Source organism: Macaca fascicularis, chromosome 2, assembly GCF_037993035.2.
Source record: "Macaca fascicularis isolate 582-1 chromosome 2, T2T-MFA8v1.1".
Lineage (NCBI taxonomy): Eukaryota > Metazoa > Chordata > Mammalia > Primates > Cercopithecidae > Macaca > Macaca fascicularis.
In genome coordinates, this window is record NC_088376.1 from 151816122 (window position 1) to 151828881 (window position 12760).

The window sequence follows — 12760 nt, forward strand, 5'->3', positions numbered from 1 at the left end:
GGCTTGCCCAAGACTGCACAGTCGGGCAATGGCAAAGCCAGGGAATGCACCCACATCCATCTGACTCCAACACTGATGCCCTCTTCCCATGGCCAGGCCCTCTGGCAAATAGTGTCTTGGTGAGCATGGCATCTTGCACGCTGCCTGGACTTCCACGCCCTTCCCCAGCTCATACCCTTACCAGCAACCCTGGGAGAGGCAGACCTCAGCACCCTTGTCCAGATGAGACAGGGGCCCGGAGGGGAAAGGCAGTCCCACGGCCTCTCAGCGGTGGTGGCAGGGCCTGGTGGAGGGAAGTGTGGCACCTGTGGTTACATGGCTGTCTACTCAGGCTGGGGCCCGCAGAGACGGGCGCTCCCACGTCCTGCCCTGGAAATGCTGTTCAGCTGGAAAACATACACTGGGCTTTCTAAAGGGCCATTGGCTTTCAGCTTGAACTTTCAAAGTACAAAGTGAATTAAAAATAGTTATAAAACAAAGCAGGCAGCTGAGAAATGCATCATGGATTGGCGCATGCAGCTGGGGCTGGGGCCCTGGAGAGTACCTGTTCCACCTGCCTGTTCCACCTGCAGAGGCCCAGCCTGGGCGCTGCAGCTGGACAAGGCGTGCGGGGGTGGATGAGAAGGGAGGTGTCCTTTGAGGAGGCCTGCTCACCCTGGCCCAGTGCTGGCTGTCGGCGTTGTCGATTTGTGGATGGGGAAGGTAAGGCCCAGGGAGGGCTTGAGGGAGCCTGGCACCCCCTGGCAAGCAAACCAGAACCCTGGCCTCCTCCCCTCCTCCCCTGGCAGCCTCCTTGCAGGGGAGTGCCTGTGGTGAGCGTGTGCCGTGTTCCAGGCCATGTGTGTGAGAGGATTACAGAGGCCCGTGCCACTCTCTGCATGCCTGGTCCTTGTTCATCCTCACAGCAGCCTCCCTGTGCAGGGTTCTGGAGCTCCATTGTCCGGGCTGGTACACCGAGGCTCAGAGTGGCCTGCAGGCCCTTGCCCATGGCCACGCACGGTGGAGTGGCAGAGTGGTCAGTTTTCACCACTACCCCGGGTGTTGACTTCTGAACTCCCTAATTTTATCAGGGCTGAGGCACAGTGGACAGGGCAGGTAAAAGCCAGGACCTTGGCTCAGGGTGACCTCAGCTCCGGGGAGAGTGGTCTCCGGAGAAAGAACGCAGCTCTGTAGTTGTCCAGCCAGGGTTTCAGTCCGGCCTCTGCTATATACCTGCGGTGTGGCCCCGGCCTGAACCTCATTGCCTCCTCTATAGAGGACTCTGGTAAATAGTGGGAATGAGGTTGGCATACAGCAGGTGCATAATACATGTGACATGTGACATGTGACGGGCTTCTTTACCCTCTTCTGTTCTCATCACCTCTTTGACTCAGAAACAGGCCAAAGTCCTGTTTCCATTTCTGGTTTAGGGCCTCCGGTGGGCTGTGGGGCCTGCCCTTTTAGGCAGGGCCCCAGGCCAAGGCTTGCTCAGCCCTCGAATGCACCCGCCTAGGGTTGGGCCTGAGGCCCCCAAACCCTCCCGTGGCTCCAGGCTCCTGGCTGGAGAGTTCGCAGGGTCTGTTCAGCTAAAAGGACCTGGGAACACATATCATCAGGTCTGGCCCCTGGGATGCTGGGGAGCCTCCCTGAAGCCTGCTGCACCTCCCCGCCCTCGGCCATGGGGATGGGGCTGGGCAGGTCACTACCTCTAACCTGTGGGAAGACAGCCATCTTCCCCCGGGGAGGGTGGTCCCATACAGGGAAAATTCAGGCCTGGACTTGGATCTGTGTTTGAATCTAGGCTCTTGGTGGCTGTGGGCAAATCACTTCACGCTTTGTGCCTCAGTTTCCTCCTCTGTAAATGGGGATGATAATCCCTTCCTTCCCTAGGGTAGCTTGAGGGTCAAGGAGCCTAGGCAGGTAAAGTACCAGTCTGGGTCCCCCTCACATCCAGAATTTGCAGGTCACCCCTGCTGGTCCTGAGACAGTGACGTTCTTTATGTTTTGAGACGGAGTCTCACTCTGTCATCCAGGATGAAGTTCAGTACAGTGGCGTGATCTCGGTTCACTGCAGTCTTCACCTTCAAGGTTCGAGTGATCTCCTGCCTCAGTCTGCCTGAGTAGCTGGAATTACAGGCACCTGCCACCATGCCAGGCTACTTTTGTATTTTTAGTAGAGACGGGATTTCACCATGTTGGCCAAGCTGGTCTGGAACTTCTGCTTTCAGGTGATCTGCCTGCCTCGGCCTCCCAAAGTGCTGGGATTATAGGTGTGAGCCACCATACCTGGCTGACAGTGACCTTCTGAAAGAAGCAGGTAGTGTGACCAGTGCATGCACACTCTGGGAGCCAGGGCAGCAGATTCAAGTCCCACTGCTGCCCCTACCCTCCATGTGACCTTGGACAGGTGACAGCTCCTCATGCCTCAGTTTTCCCATCTGTCAAATGGGATTCACACTAGCACCGGCCTCACAGAGTGGTTGTGAGAAGGAATGAAACCATTTAAGCATCAGAACTGCACCTAATCAGTCTCAGCTCTTGTATCACTGAGGGACAGGGGTTGCCAACATTACTGTAATCACCACTCCCACCTTTCTTTACCCTGCAAAGCAGTAGAGTAAGTCCATATTTAAGTCTTTAATAGGTTCTTGGAAACTAACTTTAAGTGAAACCACATGAAGTCATTTGGATCAGGCCAGGTCAGTGGCTCACACCTGTAATCCCAGCACTTTGGGAGGCTGAAGTGGGCGGATCACCTGAGGTCAGGAGTTCGAGACCAGCCTGGCCAACATGGTGAAATCCTGTCTCCACTAAAAATACAAAAATTAGCCAGGCATGGTGGTGTGTGCCTGTAATCCTAGCTACTGGGGAGGTGGATGCAGGAGAATCACCTGAACCGGGGAGGTGGAGGTTTTAGGGAGCTGAGATTGTGCCATTGCACTCTAGCCTGGGCAAAAGATTGATTGGGATTCCGTCTCAAAAAAAAAAAAAAAAAAAAAAGTTTGGATCTGTGTCCCCTTCCACATCTCATGTTGAAAAGTGATTTCATGTAATCCCCAGTGTTGGAGGTGAGGCCTGGTGGGAGGTGATTGGATCATGGGGGTGGTTTTCTTATGAATGGTTTAGTAGCATCATCTTGGTACTGTCCTCACGATAATGAGTGAGTTCTCATGAGATAAAGTGTGTGGTACCTCCCTCCTCTCTCCCTGGCTCCTGCTCTGGCCATGTGACCTGCCTGCTCCCTCTTTGCCTTCTGCCATGATTGTAAGTTTCCTGAGGCCTCCTCAGAAGTTGAGCAGATATAAGCACTATGCTTCCTGTAGAGCCCATGGAACCATAAGCCAATTAACCCTCCTTCCTTTATAAGTTAACCAGTCTCAGGTATTTCTTTATAGCAATTGGAGAATGGACTAACACACCAGCTGTAACAAAACCAATTTTACCATCGGCTAATTGATACAAACAAGAGTTAAGTTCCTACAGCATATTTTTGGTCACAAAAACAACACTAAACTTCCCTAATACCAAGCACCTCTAATATTAAACATTGAAATAAATATGAGCTCTACATACCTTTAAGAAAGACTAGTAAAAACAGGACAATTACCCACTTATTCCATTTTCGGGTCTGGGCTGGCTGGAGCCTGTCCCAAGAGCACAAGATGGGAACCAGCCCTGGGCAGGATATCACGCCATTATCACTGTAGGGCACACTCACAGACACACCCACACTCAGACTGGGGCCATGTAGACACACTGATTCACGTAACATCCACATCTGCAGGATGTGGGAAAAGCCATAGTACGTGGAGAGAACCCATGCAGACACTGGGGGAATGTTGCAAACTCCACACTGACAGCAGGCATGGCCAGAAATCGATATTTTTTTCTTTTTTTTTTTTTTTTTTGAGACGGAGTCTTGCTCTGTCACCCAGGCTGGAGTGCAGTGGCCGGATCTCAGCTCACTGCAAGCTCCGCCTCCCGGGTTTACGCCGTTCTCCTGCCTCAGCCTCCCGAGTAGCTGGGACTACAGGCGCCCGCCACCTCGCCCGGCTAGTTTTTTTGTATTTTTTAGTAGAGACGGGGTTTCACCGTGTTAGCCGGGATCGTCTCTCGATCTCCTGGCCTCGTGATCCGCCCGTCTCGGCCTCCCAAAGTGCTGGGATTACAGGCTTGAGCCACCGCGCCCGGCCGATATTTTTTTCTTATCAACAAGACGATGTTGAACAAAATGATGTTATTTGAGGACCTGCTGTATTCAGTGACCTCTCTGACCTCTCTGCTATTTTCTGGGTGCCCGGCTCTGTGTTGGGTGCCAGGACACAGACCATGTCTTCCCTCCTGCTGGTCTCCAAGTTTCTCCAGACCTGTTGCATCTCTGGGTCATTTGAGGACAGGGTGAGGGTCTAGAGGGCCAGTGTGGGAAGGAAAGGCCACTCTCATGGCACATGCAGTCCAACTTCTCCTTGCACAGACAGGGAAACTGAGACCCAGAGAGAGCAGGAGCCTTGGGCCGCACGCACAGGGAGGCGAGTTCAGCAGGGCGGTGTCCACAGTGAGTAGAGCCTGGGTCTAGCTGTGCTGCCCTGGGTAAGGCAACCACCATCTTGAGCCTCAGCCATTTCCCCCATCAGATGCTCTGGCATGTGGCAAATGCTCAGTTAATATTACTTAATAATATTACCTAAGTCAGAGTAAGGAAGGACTTTCTTGTAGCCAGAACTGTGCACAGAGCACCATGATAGTGGCCAGTGCAGAAGGAGCGCTTGCTAGTTTTGGCACACTCTAGGCGCCATGCTTGTATCAAATGGCTTTGTCCTCACATAACTGTGTTTTGCAGATGAGGAAAGGGGACTGTGGGAGGTTTGATGACCCGCCAAGGCTCTCCCAGCCAGGGTGATAGAGCCTGGCGCTGACACCTAGCTGGCCATAGTCATCCCCAGTCTGGGTGCCCTGTGAGGTGTGACCTCTCACACCCCTCAAAGGGGTGCAAGTGGAGGCTTGAGGCTGTGGGAGCCACCTGGGACTTTCCAGTTTTGGGGACTTTTCTAGCTCCTGCCAACCCTGAGAGGCTGAGTTTCTCAGGGTGTGCCCTGGACTTGGAACCAGAGGGAAGAGATCAAGTGTGAGGGGGGCTCCTGCTGCGGCAGTGGGGAGTGTGCAGGGGCCTTGCCAGAGGCCCGCTCCCTTGTGGGACCCTCCAGCCAGTGTGCGCAGACCGCCGGTTGTCTCGGTAACCGATACCAGGCGGCCAGACAAAGTTACGGTGTGTGTCTGGGAGGCTATTTTGTCTAATATGCTAAAAGGCTTTTGGAAATTCCTGGAGCCCATCTGGTCCTAGTTACCCCACAATATTGCTGCCTCTTCAGCTCGCAGACAAGGGAACAGTTTTATTTCTCCTTTTGGAGCTCAGGAATGTGCCTTAAACACGAGCCGGCAGACGCCCGCTTGGTGCACGAGTTCCTTGGTCACGTGTCGCACTCATCGTCCTTTAAAAAAGGACTGCTGCTCTTTCCCCTCGGCTCCCCAACCCCAAAGGGTCCCTCCCAACCCCATTACCTAGAGAGTGATGTGGGGAGGGCAGATGCTTCGGGGGTGGGCCCGCCTGACTGCGATGTGCCCGGCCTCTGTGCTTTCTCACCTGTGTCCTGGGGATGGGAACTCCTGAGAATGGAACGAAGCCTGGTGCGTGGTAGGTGCTTGGTACATGCAGGTTTCTGAGCTGGTTCTGTGAACTTAAGTAGCGCACTTGACCCATCCAAGCCCCAGTAGCCTGCTCTGTAAAATCCAGTTGGAAAGTGTGGTACAGGAGTTTAGGAAGGCCTCAGCCACACCAGGGGATGTGGATGATTGTTCCTTACTCACCTGCGCTTCTGCCCGCCCGTGGCCGCCTCCAGACCCAGAGGGTGAGAACACATCCAGGGCTGCACATCTGAAGCCTGTCTTGTGGGGAGGAGCTGTCTTCAGGCCCAGCCACTCCCATGCTTTTTGTGGGGCTGGAGTGTGTGTGTTTCTTCCCTGGAGTTCTTGTCCCTTTGAGTTCTTCGGGTTCCTCTGGCTGCAGTGCCCAGAGGCTGGGTGTGGCTGCTCCAGGCTGGCTGAGTCTTAGCAACTGCCTTGCATGGTTGCTTGGGGCCAGGTGACATCCTTCTTACTTCCTTGAAGAGCTCCCTCTCCCCAGTCCCAGGCTGGAACAGGTGCTCTGCCCACCTGGCCCAGCCCCCGCTAGGCTGTGATTCCAGGGGCTGTGTGAGCGTGTGATTCAAGCTCAGATAACCCTAGACCAGGCTTCTCCCAGGCCGGGCAGGCCTGTACCTCCATCCCCTGCACGGTTAGGCGTGGCATGTACCTGTTTTATGAATCCTGAGCTCAGTGGTTTGTGTGCCCTCCAAGTGGAAGCTTTAAGAGCCAGCGTGGCCGGGCGTGGTGGCTCAAGCCTGTAATCCCAGCACTTTGGGAGGCCGAGACAGGCGGATCACGAGGTCAGGAGATCGAGACCATCCTGGCTAACCCAGTGAAACCCCGTCTCTACTAAAAAATACAAAAAACTAGCCGGGTGAGGTGGCGGGCGCCTGTAGTCCCAGCTACTCGGGAGGCTGAGGCAGGAGAATGGCGTAAACCCGGGAGGCAGAGCTTGCAGTGAGCTGAGATCCGGCCACTACACTCCAGCCTGGGTGACAGAGCGAGACTCCGTCTCAAAAAAAAAACAAAAGAGCCAGCGTGCGATTCTCCACACCCCTTTGCCACAGCAATGGAGGGAGCACATTTCAAGCTGTAGCCCCCGAGAGTCTGGGTCCCTGAAATCCCAGATGACTCAGGTATCCCAGTCAAACCAGGGCTGATATCCAGTATGAGCAATAAATAAACCTTCATTGTTTAAGCTCCTGATGCTTAAGGGTGGTTTGTTTCTGCAGCATAACCTTACTGATATCAGCCTGGCTGATACACTTTCCATTTCCCTGATCATAGGGATGGTTTAGAGATATCATGTGACTAAAGAGTCCTTACATTACTTTTACATTTTGAGTGGAAGAGGAAGGACTTTATCTTCTGAGTTACCAAGTTTTAGAAAAGCCATATTTCCCACCACAAAGAGAGAGCCTGTCTTAGGTATGAAGTAGTAAAATGAAGGGAGAAAAAGAAAAAAACATGATGGAAAAGAGGGAATTCTGGAGATGTCAAGATAGGGCTGCCATGAGCATCTGCACAGGTTGTGCACTGCACAACTCTCGAGGCTGCTGTTACATAGTAATCACAGTAGATTGGTGTATTGATTAAAATAATTTTCTAGCAGACACTAGTAAAGTATTTTGAGGAAGTGGCGTCTTTCTCTAATTTGCAAACAATTGCTGTAAAGGCTGGTGACTATGCCATATCAAGACCCTGATTTTAATTCTTGAGTCCTCAGAGCTTCCCCAGCTCGATAAGTACTTGGTATAATTTATTATTTTGGTGAATTCCCTTTGTTGTTAAGTTCTGCTCACAGCAGAACCACTGATAATTCAGTCACCCACAAGATGCATCAAGCTGATTTTCTACTTTCCAGAGCAAACCCTTAGTGCTTTCAGAAATAACAGCTCAACAATAAGACAGAGACGGAACAACCATTAAATGCAGACATAAGAACAAGAATGACAACAAAACATCAGTTTGGGGCCATTTGTGTAGGTACAAGTAACCTTTCCTATCTTACTGAGCACCAAGACCTTTACTGTACTGGTCTGTGGCCTGACAATGGTTCACCATGGTAATTAACACAGAGAAGACATTGTGTAGACTCCATTTCCTCTTAAAATAGTTAAATTATAACTGTGTTGTTGTCTAAAAGGAAAGACCAAAATTATCTAGAGAGTTCTCATCTGTGGGGCTTAAGCTAGATGAATAACGTATCATTGTAAAAGGATGGTGTCAGCCAAGGTCCAGCCCCCAGCTGTCCCCATTGTAGGAGGTGGCCCCCCTGGCAGCATCCCTGACACCACTCTGACCTGCTCAGGACAGCTCTTTCTCACTCCCCTAAATGCCAGGAGTTTCCAGAAAAAGTTTGGGGGAGGCTGTGGGCTCTGGGGTCAGACACTCTGGGGTGGGGTCCCTTTCCAGCAAGGACTTTCAGCAAGTGGTTCCCCCACTCGGAGCCTCTGCTACCACTTCTCTAAAATGACAGTGGCCACGTCCACCTGGGGGGCCGTTGTGGGGGTCGGGTGGGCCTGGGAATGACCCAGCACACAGTAGGTGCTCAATGAGAAGCAGCTGGCACCCGGGTGGGACCTGGGTGAGTTCAGAGCCCAGGCACGAGGGCTCAGAATCTCAGCCCGGCCTTACTGAGAGCTTGGGCGATTCACTTTGTCTCCCGTTTCCTCAGCGCAAACTGAGATCCCCAGGGAGTTGAAACAAGCAAGCATTCCTGAGACTGCGTTTCCTTGTCTGTTCTTCCTGCCGGGCAGTAAAGGGGCAGGATTGGGTCTGTCCCTGACTCGACCCCCAGAACAGGGCCTGCAGCACGTAGTAGGCGCTTGGTAAAGACTCAGTCATTTGCTCCAGTCGGGAGGGAAGTTGGCTGGTCCCTGTTGGGGGGCTGCCCCTTCCCTCCTGACTGTGGGCAGCAGGCCCAGAGCCGACTTTGGCCAGGCCAGGGTAGAGGCCTGCTTCTTCCATCCCTGGTGGGCTCCGGCGTCTCCTCTGAACCCCCACCCTGCTCCTGAGCAAGTGCTCCCATCCCCCACCCCGCTCCGGTGGCTTGGCATCGGTGGGACACCAAGCACGGAGCTCCCGGCTGCTCCAGCCACCCGAGCCAGCCCCACAATTGTTTTTCCACCTGGAGCGTCCAAGGAGTTGCTGGCAGCCAGGCCAGGCCGGCGGGGCGGAGGGGGTGGTGTTGGAGGAGACACCAGTGGGCGTGGGAGGAACAGGCTTCACCCTTTCCATCCACAGGGGTGTCGGTACTGGGATAAACTCGACGGCACTGGTCAGGGCCCACTTTCCTTTGACCTTAGGTGAGTGACTTAACCACCCCGGTCTCGTTCAGTTCATCCATAAAACGGGGATAACATTAGTAGCTGCCACTTGGGGTTGCTGTGAGGAATAAATGCATCAGCTCATGTAAAGCACTTAGAACCATGCCCAGAAGCGAGTGGTCCTGATGGCAACCCTTGCTATAGGCACTCTGGGCTGGATGCGAGGGTTCTGCTGCACACAGCTGCCTGGTGCAGACCAGCCACGTCTACTGCCTCTGTGTACCATGTGCACCCACAGCAAGCCTCCGGAGGTGACCGCCCCTCACAGAGGCTGCAGGAAGGAGAAGCGGAGTGGGTGGCAGCACCCTCCCTTGCTTCCTCGGCTTTCCCTCCCTTCTTTCTTCCACCAGCCTGGCAGGTGCCCCAGAGGCAGGGGATGGGTCCCCTGACCTTGGGGAGGACCCCCAGCCTCATCAACTGTGGAAATGGTGGACCCGTGGGCCCTGGGCTACTGCCATGCTGCAGCCCTCGGAAGAACTGAGCAGGGACAGGGCCAGCCTGGGTCACTCGCTGCAGCTGCACAGGCCCGGCATAGCCGAGGTGTGGTCAGGCCAGGTTCCCCTGGGCCCCGCTGTGGGAACAGGCTGTCCCGACAGCCTGGCTGTCACCCCTTGCTGCTGTTGTTTGGAAGATAGAGCAGTCATCAGCCCCAGCCCCCGGCAGCCCCACCCTCCCCTCGGCTCCTGCAGCTCCCGGGCCTGGGACAGTCCCTGGCTGACCCAGTTTGTGCACTGGGTGGCCTGGGGCAGGACTTGACCCTCTGTTGGCCTCCATCTTTTACCTCTACTGAGAAACCAGGGGCAGAGCCCTCTGTCCCCGCTGCCCTTCCAACTCAAGGCCTAGGAAAAAGGACAGGAGGCACATGGTGGGATCTGGGGCTAGGGTGCTGACATGTGCTTAGTGAGCACCAGGAGCCACCTTAGAAGGAAGGCAGGGAATCTGTAACCTTGGCCAGGAGAGCCACGCAGGAACTGTCTCCTGAACCAGGAGGAGCAGCAGGATCCAGCCTTCTAGGCAGCAAGGGAAACCGAGGCAGGAGGCCAGTTATAGGGCCTAATAAACTTGATCCAGGAGGAGGCAGCTACTGCGTGGAGACTTGGGCTCCAAGGTCATTGTGAATCCAGGGCCCAAGACCATCAACCTCCAGCCCTACCCACTGATGGGAAGGAGGCTGCCATCTCTCCCACACCCACTCAAGTAAGGCCCAGGCCCTGAGCATGGGAGGCTGGTTTCAGCCATTGAAGATGGGTCCTGGGTTCAATCCTGCCTGTACCACTTCCTGGCTGTGTGACCTCGGGCAGGTCCTTTCTCTCTTTTTCTCCATTTCGTCTATAAAGCAGGAGAGTAATGCCACCAACACAGTGCAGTGGAGGTAAAGCTTGGCTGTCATGTACACCAGAGGCCTGGTCTGCAGTGTGAGCTCTGTGCCTCTGTCTTCCTCCGCCTCCCCTTATCCATTCAGAGGGCCCGAGGAAGCAGGCACGGGTGGGGTTTGCTCTGGCACTGGCTTCGGAGTCCTTGGATACCTCCAGGTGAGTCCTTGATGCTTTTCCCAAATGATGCCAGCCCAGGGATGGACCCTCTGCCTATGGGAACTTGGGTCCATCCCAGGAATGTAGGCCAGATGGTGGGGAGGAGAAAGCGCAGGGTGGAGGCTTGGGCAGGTTCTACCAAGGTCTCTTGGGCACGAGGTGAAGAGTGGGCACCGCCTGCAGAGGCAGTGTCAGGGACTGTTGGCCAGGGCTCAGCACACATGTTGGGGCTGCCCCCCGAGGGTTGGCAGCAGGAGGCCTGGGGAAGCCTGCAGGCGGCAGCGGATATGTTCTGCTTCGAAGGATGCTTGGGACAAAGCCAGCTCTGGGAGCTCCTCGTGTGGCTGGACACATGGGGCAATTCCCGGGCTAGGGGAGGAAGGCGGCGTCTGCTGAGGGGAGAGGAGGGCATCTTGCCAGGGTTGGCAGAGTCTAGGGCCTGGGAGCTGGGACCAGGCATCATGGCCTGGGGCCAAGGCCTTGGGAGGACTGGCGAGAGTCGTCCTCAGGGCTGGTCCTTCCCTTCCCCGAGGCTGACCCTGGAGGGGCAGCTTCCTGGGTTCGGGGAAGCTTGGTGACAGTGCTTCAGCTGACTTTGTCTCCAGAGTCCCCTCTTCTCTCCCCAATGACTCCAGGCCTCTGGGGGTGGGCGAGACCAGGTGACCTTCCCTCTTCTGATACCCTGGCCCCAGTGTTACTGGAAGTCTTGCCCCCAGGTCCTATGACACACAGGGCTTGACTGTTTGGAAAATATTCTAATGAGGACAAGAGGGAAATAAACACGGAGAGTCTGGGGAGTGGGACAGTGGTGTGTGTGTGTCTGTTGGGAAGGCCCTCCTGCAGTGGTACTGATGCAGGATTAGGCTGAGGCTGCACTGCCCCTACCCCGAAACCGCATCTTTGCCCCTCCTGCCTCCCTGGCTGCCTGGCAGGCCTCTCCCAGCACTGTGGGAGTTCTGTCCCCGTTCTCCCACATCTCCTCTCCCACCAGGCAGCCAGGCTGAGATTGGGGGCCCTTTCCCCTTTGGTCCCCCGTCAGGAAGTGGGCTGAGGTCCCAAGGAGTGCCCACCCCTTTGCAGCCTGAGCATTGGAGAGGCTGCTGGGGAGGGCTGGGGCAGGGCCGGAGCTGGGCACCCACAGTGACCCCAATGGACCTCAGAGCGCCACAGCCCCTGTCTCAGCTGCAGGAACATGGAGAGTGTGGGTGGAACTCCATGCTAACTTGCAAGTCGTCTAGCTCTGACAAGAATCAAGCCATCAGCTTCCCTTCCTCCTAGAGAGGTCCACTGGCTGCAGACCCTCTGGGTGTCTGGCCCCAGAGCCTCTAGCCCACCCTTGAGCAGCCCAGCAAACTCAGTGCTCTGAAAGCTCAGGGGCTTTCGGCCCAAGGAGCTATTCCAGCCCAAGAGGGCTTCCTGAAGGAAGAGACTTTTGAGCTAAGCTTTGGGAAGGGCATTCTAAGCAGAAGGAACAGCATGTACAAAAGCCCAGGGGCACGAGAGAGCATGGTCCCTTCCAGAGGTGGAAGGTGGCCGTGGCTAGAAGCCTGGGAGACTGAGGACAGGGCGGAGCTCTGGTATTTTGGATACCTTCTCCCCACTTCAGGCCTCTTCTTGTTTTGGTCTTTCCCTGACCCCGACCTGGGTCCCTCCCTGGTTCTGCCACTTGCTTGCTGTTAGTCTTCAGCCAGTTACCTTTTCTCTCTGAGTCTCAGTGTCCCGATCTATAAAACGGGGTGGATCCTTCCTCCTCCCACAGCTGTTGTGAGGAAAACACCAGCATGAACTTGGCTAAACCCTCTCCCAAGGTCTGGCACAGAGTAGGGCTAACAAGGGAAAAGTGAAAGAACAAAACAGCAACGTCACCATAGTGTTTTCCCCTCCTTGCCTTCCGTTGGAACTTCTGTCCTCAGGAAACCTCAGTCCTATCTCCAAGGAAGAACAGAGATACTGGACCTGAGGGCTTTTCTGTTTTGGCCTCCCTGTGTGATGCCAAATGAAACCCACCTCCTTCCCGACCCTCAGTTTCCTCATCTGTGAAATAGGAGGGAGGAACCAAGAGGAGGCTTGCAAAGGACCGCCAGCCCCTCCGCAGGATGTCCTCTTTTCTGTCATGAAGAAGACCACCCAGATCGCCTACACCGGGACACTGAGGCCCACGGAGAAGGACGGAGTCCCTGCCCTGCACATGCTGTGTGGCCCTGACAAGTCCTGATACTCCCTGGGCCTCTGTCTCCC